We start from the raw sequence: 8439 nt of genomic DNA, 5'->3' as shown, positions 1-8439 counted from the left end.
TCTTCCAGGAGCTGTGTGTGATGATCTCTGGATCCTGGCCGTTGTTGGAGTTACACGGCAGTTGGTGGGTGTAACTGTCTAGTTACTGGCAGGTCCAGTCCCAAACTGTACAGGCTTGGAGATCTCAGCCCCGGGTCCCACACACCTGGGTTCCTCTGTCAGTTCTTTTATGCGTGAGGCTCATCCAAGTGTGTGGAGAGTGCTCCCCGCATGGCCTTGGCTGGGCCTCGGTGTTCTTCAGCTGTTGGGCCCTGGTGGAGACAGTCAGGCATAGGGTAGGAGACTCTGTCGTGTTCTCTCCCAGGAGCGGAGTGTGATGATTTCTGGATCCTGGGGGTTTTTGGAGTTACACGGCAGTTGGTGGGTGTAACTGTCTAGTTACTGGCAGGTCCAGTTCCAAACTGTACAGGCTTGGAGATCTCAGCCCCGGGTCCCACACACCTGGGTTCCTCTGTCAGTTCTTTTATGTGTGAGGCTCATCCAAGTGTGTGGAGAGTGCTCCCAGCATGGCTTTGGCTGGGCCTCGGTGGTCTTCAGCTCTTGGTCCCTGGTGGAGACAGTCAGACAGAGGGTAGGAGACTCTGTCTTGTTCTCTCCCAGGAGCTGAGTGTGATGATCTCTGGATCCTGGGGGTTTTTCGAGTTACACGGCAGTTGGTGGGTGTAACTGTCTAGTTACTGGCAGGTCCAGTCCCAAACTGTACAGGCTTGGAGATCTCAGCCCCGGGTCCCACACTCCTGGGTTCCTCTGTCAGTTCTTTTATGCGTGAGGCTCATCTAAGTGTGTGGAGAGTGCTCCCAGCATGGCCTTGGCTGGGCCTCGGTGTTCTTCAGCTGTTGGGCCCTGGTGGAGACAGTCAGGCATAGGGTAGGAGACTCTGTCTTGTTCTCTCCCAGGAGCGGAGTGTGATGATCTCTGGATCCTGGGGGTTTTTGGAGTTACACGGCAGTTGGTGGGTGTAACTGTCTAGTTACTGGCAGGTCCAGTCCCAAACTGTACAGGCTTGGAGATCTCAGCCCCAGGTCCCACACACCTGGGTTCCTCTGTCAGTTCTTTTATGTGTGAGGCTCATCCAAGTGTGTGGAGAGTGCTCCCAGCATGGCTTTGGCTGGGCCTCGGTGGTCTTCAGCTCTTGGTCCCTGGTGGAGACAGTCAGGCATAGGGTAGGAGACTCTGTCTTGTTCTCTCCCAGGAGCTGAGTGTGATGATCTCTGGATCCTGGGGGTTTTTGGAGTTACACGGCAGTTGGTGGGTGTAACTGTCTAGTTACTGGCAGGTCCAGTCCCAAACTGTACAGGCTTGGAGATCTCAGCCCCGGGTCCCACACACCTGGGTTCCTCTGTCAGTTCTTTTATGCGTGAGGCTCATCTAAGTGTGTGGAGAGTGCTCCCAGCATGGCCTTGGCTGGGCCTCGGTGGTCTTCAGCTGTTGGGCCCTGGTGGAGACAGTCAGGCATAGGGTAGGAGACTCTGTCTTGTTCTCTTCCAGGAGCTGAGTGTGATGATCTCTGGATCCTGGCCGTTGTTGGAGTTACACGGCAGTTGGTGGGTGTAACTGTCTAGTTACTGGCAGGTCCAGTCCCAAACTGTACAGGCTTGGAGATCTCAGCCCCGGGTCCCACACTCCTGGGTTCCTCTGTCAGTTCTTTTATGCGTGAGGCTCATCTAAGTGTGTGGAGAGTGCTCCCAGCATGGCCTTGGCTGGGCCTCGGTGGTCTTCAGCTGTTGGGCCCTGGTGGAGACAGTCAGGCATAGGGTAGGAGACTCTGTCTTGTTCTCTTCCAGGAGCTGAGTGTGATGATCTCTGGATCCTGGCCGTTGTTGGAGTTACACGGCAGTTGGTGGGTGTAACTGTCTAGTTACTGGCAGGTCCAGTCCCAAACTGTACGGGCTTGGAGATCTCAGCCCCGGGTCCCACACTCCTGGGTTCCTCTGTCAGTTCTTTTATGCGTGAGGCTCATCTAAGTGTGTGGAGAGTGCTCCCAGCATGGCCTTGGCTGGGCCTCGGTGGTCTTCAGCTGTTGGGCCCTGGTGGAGACAGTCAGGCAGAGGGTAGGAGACTCTGTCTTATTCTCTCCCAGGAGCTGAGTGTGATGATCTCTGGATCCTGGGGGTTTTTGGAGTTACACGGCAGTTGGTGGGTGTAACTGTCTAGTTACTGGCAGGTCCAGTTCCAAACTGTACAGGCTTGGAGATCTCAGCCCCGGGTCCCACACACCTGGGTTCCTCTGTCAGTTCTTTTATGTGTGAGGCTCATCCAAGTGTGTGGAGAGTGCTCCCAGCATGGCTTTGGCTGGGCCTCGGTGGTCTTCAGCTCTTGGTCCCTGGTGGAGACAGTCAGGCAGAGGGTAGGAGACTCTGTCTTGTTCTCTCCCAGGAGCTGAGTGTGATGATCTCTGGATCCTGGGGGTTTTTGGAGTTACACGGCAGTTGGTGGGTGTAACTGTCTAGTTACTGGCAGGTCCAGTCCCAAACTGTACAGGCTTGGAGATCTCAGCCCCGGGTCCCACACACCTGGGTTCCTCTGTCAGTTCTTTTATGCGTGAGGCTCATCTAAGTGTGTGGAGAGTGCTCCCAGCATGGCCTTGGCTGGGCCTCGGTGGTCTTCAGCTGTTGGGCCCTGGTGGAGACAGTCAGGCATAGGGTAGGAGACTCTGTCTTGTTCTCTTCCAGGAGCTGAGTGTGATGATCTCTGGATCCTGGCCGTTGTTGGAGTTACACGGCAGTTGGTGGGTGTAACTGTCTAGTTACTGGCAGGTCCAGTCCCAAACTGTACAGGCATGGAGATCTCAGCCCCGGGTCCCACACTCCTGGGTTCCTCTGTCAGTTCTTTTATGCGTGAGGCTCATCTAAGTGTGTGGAGAGTGCTCCCAGCATGGCCTTGGCTGGGCCTCGGTGGTCTTCAGCTGTTGGGCCCTGGTGGAGACAGTCAGGCATAGGGTAGGAGACTCTGTCTTTTTCTCTTCCAGGAGCTGAGTGTGATGATCTCTGGATCCTGGCCGTTGTTGGAGTTACACGGCAGTTGGTGGGTGTAACTGTCTAGTTACTGGCAGGTCCAGTCCCAAACTGTACAGGCTTGGAGATCTCAGCCCCGGGTCCCACACTCCTGGGTTCCTCTGTCAGTTCTTTTATGCGTGAGGCTCATCCAAGTGTGTGGAGAGTGCTCCCAGCATGGCCTTGGCTGGGCCTCGGTGTTCTTCAGCTGTTGGGCCCTGGTGGAGACAGTCAGGCATAGGGTAGGAGACTCTGTCTTGTTCTCTCCCAGGAGCTGAGTGTGATGATCTCTGGATCCTGGCCGTTGTTGGAGTTACACGGCAGTTGGTGGGTGTAACTGTCTAGTTACTGGCAGGTCCAGTCCCAAACTGTACGGGCTTGGAGATCTCAGCCCCGGGTCCCACACACCTGGGTTCCTCTGTCAGTTCTTTTATGCGTGAGGCTCATCCAAGTGTGTGGATAGTATTCCCAGCATGGCCTTGGCTGGGCCTCGGTGGTCTTCAGCTGTTGGGCCCTGGTGGAGACAGTCAGGCATAGGGTAGGAGACTCTGTCTTGTTCTCTTCCAGGAGCTGAGTGTGATGATCTCTGGATCCTGGCCGTTGTTGGAGTTACACGGCAGTTGGTGGGTGTAACTGTCTAGTTACTGGCAGGTCCAGTCCCAAACTGTACAGGCTTGGAGATCTCAGCCCCGGGTCCCACACACCTGGGTTCCTCTGTCAGTTCTTTTATGCGTGAGGCTCATCCAAGTGTGTGGAGAGTGCTCCCCGCATGGCCTTGGCTGGGCCTCGGTGTTCTTCAGCTGTTGGGCCCTGGTGGAGACAGTCAGGCATAGGGTAGGAGACTCTGTCTTGTTCTCTCCCAGGAGCGGAGTGTGATGATTTCTGGATCCTGGGGGTTTTTGGAGTTACACGGCAGTTGGTGGGTGTAACTGTCTAGTTACTGGCAGGTCCAGTTCCAAACTGTACAGGCTTGGAGATCTCAGCCCCGGGTCCCACACACCTGGGTTCCTCTGTCAGTTCTTTTATGTGTGAGGCTCATCCAAGTGTGTGGAGAGTGCTCCCAGCATGGCTTTGGCTGGGCCTCGGTGGTCTTCAGCTCTTGGTCCCTGGTGGAGACAGTCAGGCAGAGGGTAGGAGACTCTGTCTTGTTCTCTCCCAGGAGCTGAGTGTGATGATCTCTGGATCCTGGGGGTTTTTGGAGTTACACGGCAGTTGGTGGGTGTAACTGTCTAGTTACTGGCAGGTCCAGTCCCAAACTGTACAGGCTTGGAGATCTCAGCCCCGGGTCCCACACACCTGGGTTCCTCTGTCAGTTCTTTTATGCGTGAGGCTCATCTAAGTGTGTGGAGAGTGCTCCCAGCATGGCCTTGGCTGGGCCTCGGTGGTCTTCAGCTGTTGGGCCCTGGTGGAGACAGTCAGGCATAGGGTAGGAGACTCTGTCTTGTTCTCTTCCAGGAGCTGAGTGTGATGATCTTTGGATCCTGGCCGTTGTTGGAGTTACACGGCAGTTGGTTGGTGTAACTGTCTAGTTACTGGCAGGTCCAGTCCCAAACTGTACAGGCTTGGAGATCTCAGCCCCGGGTCCCACACACCTGGGTTCCTCTGTCAGTTCTTTTATGCGTGAGGCTCATGTAAGTGTGTGGAGAATGCTCCCAGCATGGCCTTGGCTGGGCCTCGGTGGTCTTCAGCTGTTGGGCCCTGGTGGAGACAGTCAGGCATAGGGTAGGACACTCTGTCTTGTTCTCTTCCAGGAGCTGAGTGTGATGATCTCTGGATCCTGGCCGTTGTTGGAGTTACACGGCAGTTGGTGGGTGTAACTGTCTAGTTACTGGCAGGTCCAGTCCCAAACTGTACAGGCTTGGAGATCTCAGCCCCGGGTCCCACACTCCTGGGTTCCTCTGTCAGTTCTTTTATGCGTGAGGCTCATCCAAGTGTGTGGAGAGTGCTCCCAGCATGGCCTTGGCTGGGCCTCGGTGTTCTTCAGCTGTTGGGCCCTGGTGGAGACAGTCAGGCATAGGGTAGGAGACTCTGTCTTGTTCTCTCCCAGGAGCTGAGTGTGATGATCTCTGGATCCTGGCCGTTGTTGGAGTTACACGGCAGTTGGTGGGTGTAACTGTCTAGTTACTGGCAGGTCCAGTCCCAAACTGTACAGGCTTGGAGATCTCAGCCCCAGGTCCCACACTCCTGGGTTCCTCTGTCCGTTCTTTTATGCGTGAGGCTCATCTAAGTGTGTGGAGAGTACTCCCAGCATGGCCTTGGCTGGGCCTCGGTGGTCTTCAGCTGTTGGGCCCTGGTGGAGACAGTCAGGCATAGGGTAGGAGACTCTGTCTTGTTCTCTTCCAGGAGCTGAGTGTGATGATCTCTGGATCCTGGCCGTTGTTGGAGTTACACGGCAGTTGGTGGGTGTAACTGTCTAGTTACTGGCAGGTCCAGTCCCAAACTGTACGGGCTTGGAGATCTCAGCCCCGGGTCCCACACACCTGGGTTCCTCTGTCAGTTCTTTTATGTGTGAGGCTCATCCAAGTGTGTGGAGAGTGCTCCCAGCATGGCTTTGGCTGGGCCTCGGTGGTCTTCAGCTCTTCGTCCCTGGTGGAGACAGTCAGGCAGAGGGTAGGAGACTCTGTCTTGTTCTCTCCCAGGAGCTGAGTGTGATGATCTCTGGATCCTGGGGGTTTTTGGAGTTACACGGCAGTTGGTGGGTGTAACTGTCTAGTTACTGGCAGGTCCAGTCCCAAACTGTACAGGCTTGGAGATCTCAGCCCCGGGTCCCACACACCTGGGTTCCTCTGTCAGTTCTTTTATGCGTGAGGCTCATCCAAGTGTGTGGAGAGTGCTCCCCGCATGGCCTTGGCTGGGCCTCGGTGTTCTTCAGCTGTTGGGCCCTGGTGGAGACAGTCAGGCATAGGGTAGGAGACTCTGTCTTGTTCTCTTCCAGGAGCTGAGTGTGATGATCTCTGGATCCTGGCCGTTGTTGGAGTTACACGGCAGCTGGTGGGTGTAACTGTCTAGTTACTGGCAGGTCCAGTCCCAAACTGTACAGGCTTGGAGATCTCAGCCCCGGGTCCCACACTCCTGGGTTCCTCTGTCAGTTCTTTTATGCGTGAGGCTCATCTAAGTGTGTGGAGAGTGCTCCCAGCATGGCCTTGGCTGGGCCTCGGTGTTCTTCAGCTGTTGGGCCCTGGTGGAGACAGTCAGGCATAGGGTAGGAGACTCTGTCTTGTTCTCTCCCAGGAGCGGAGTGTGATGATCTCTGGATCCTGGGGGTTTTTGGAGTTACACGGCAGTTGGTGGGTGTAACTGTCTAGTTACTGGCAGGTCCAGTCCCAAACTGTACAGGCTTGGAGATCTCAGCCCCGGGTCCCACACACCTGGGTTCCTCTGTCAGTTCTTTTATGCGTGAGGCTCATCTAAGTGTGTGGAGAGTGCTCCCAGCATGGCCTTGGCTGGGCCTCGGTGGTCTTCAGCTGTTGGGCCCTGGTGGAGACAGTCAGGCATAGGGTAGGAGACTCTGTCTTGTTCTCTTCCAGGAGCTGAGTGTGATGATCTCTGGATCCTGGCCGTTGTTGGAGTTACACGGCAGTTGGTGGGTGTAACTGTCTAGTTACTGGCAGGTCCAGTCCCAAACTGTACGGGCTTGGAGATCTCAGCCCCGGGTCCCACACTCCTCGGTTCCTCTGTCAGTTCTTTTATGCGTGAGGCTCATCCAAGTGTGTGGAGAGTGCTCCCAGCATGGCCTTGGCTGGGCCTCGGTGTTCTTCAGCTGTTGGGCCCTGGTGGAGACAGTCAGGCATAGGGTAGGAGACTCTGTCTTGTTCTCTCCCAGGAGCTGAGTGTGATGATCTCTGGATCCTGGCCGTTGTTGGAGTTACACGGCAGTTGGTGGGTGTAACTGTCTAGTTACTGGCAGGTCCAGTCCCAAACTGTACGGGCTTGGAGATCTCAGCCCCTGGTCCCACACACCTGGGTTCCTCTGTCAGTTCTTTTATGCGTGAGGCTCATCCAAGTGTGTGGAGAGTATTCCCAGCATGGCCTTGGCTGGGCCTCGGTGGTCTTCAGCTGTTGGGCCCTGGTGGAGACAGTCAGGCATAGGGTAGGATACTCTGTCTTGTTCTCTTCCAGGAGCTGAGTGTGATGATCTCTGGATCCTGGCCGTTGTTGGAGTTACACGGCAGTTGGTGGGTGTAACTGTCTAGTTACTGGCAGGTCCAGTCCCAAACTGTACAGGCTTGGAGATCTCAGCCCCGGGTCCCACACACCTGGGTTCCTCTGTCAGTTCTTTTATGCGTGAGGCTCATCCAAGTGTGTGGAGAGTGCTCCCCGCATGGCCTTGGCTGGGCCTCGGTGTTCTTCAGCTGTTGGGCCCTGGTGGAGACAGTCAGGCATAGGGTAGGAGACTCTGTCTTGTTCTCTCCCAGGAGCGGAGTGTGATGATCTCTGGATCCTGGGGGTTTTTGGAGTTACACGGCAGTTGGTGGGTGTAACTGTCTAGTTACTGGCAGGTCCAGTCCCAAACTGTACAGGCTTGGAGATCTCAGCCCCGGGTCCCACACACCTGGGTTCCTCTGTCAGTTCTTTTATGTGTGAGGCTCATCCAAGTGTGTGGAGAGTGCTCCCAGCATGGCTTTGGCTGGGCCTCGGTGGTCTTCAGCTCTTGGTCCCTGGTGGAGACAGTCAGGCAGAGGGTACGAGACTCTGTCTTGTTCTCTCCCAGGAGCTGAGTGTGATGATCTCTGGATCCTGGGGGTTTTTGGAGTTACACGGCAGTTGGTGGGTGTAACTGTCTAGTTACTGGCAGGTCCAGTCCCAAACTGTACAGGCTTGGAGATCTCAGCCCCGGGTCCCACACACCTGGGTTCCTCTGTCAGTTCTTTTATGCGTGAGGCTCATCTAAGTGTGTGGAGAGTGCTCCCAGCATGGCCTTGGCTGGGCCTCGGTGTTCTTCAGCTGTTGGGCCCTGGTGGAGACATTCAGGCATAGGGTAGGAAACTCTGTCTTGTTCTCTTCCAGGAGCTGAGTGTGATGATCTCTGGATCCTGGCCGTTGTTGGAGTTACACGGCAGTTGGTGGGTGTAACTGTCTAGTTACTGGCAGGTCCAGTCCCAAACTGTACAGGCTTGGAGATCTCAGCCCCGGGTCCCACACTCCTGGGTTCCTCTGTCAGTTCTTTTATGCGTGAGGCTCATCTAAGTGTGTGGAGAGTGCTCCCAGCATGGCCTTGGCTGGGCCTCGGTGGTCTTCAGCTGTTGGGCCCTGGTGGAGACAGTCAGGCATAGGGTAGGAGACTCTGTCTTGTTCTCTTCCAGGAGCTGAGTGTGATGATCTCTGGATCCTGGCCGTTGTTGGAGTTACACGGCAGTTGGTGGGTGTAACTGTCTAGTTACTGGCAGGTCCAGTCCCAAACTGTACGGGCTTGGAGATCTCAGCCCCGGGTCCCACACTCCTGGGT

This window comes from Sorex fumeus, unplaced genomic scaffold (assembly GCF_029834395.1).
Source record: "Sorex fumeus unplaced genomic scaffold, SorFum_2.1 ptg000095l, whole genome shotgun sequence".
NCBI classification, from domain to species: domain Eukaryota; kingdom Metazoa; phylum Chordata; class Mammalia; order Eulipotyphla; family Soricidae; genus Sorex; species Sorex fumeus.
Note: the sequence above shows the minus strand (reverse complement) of the source record.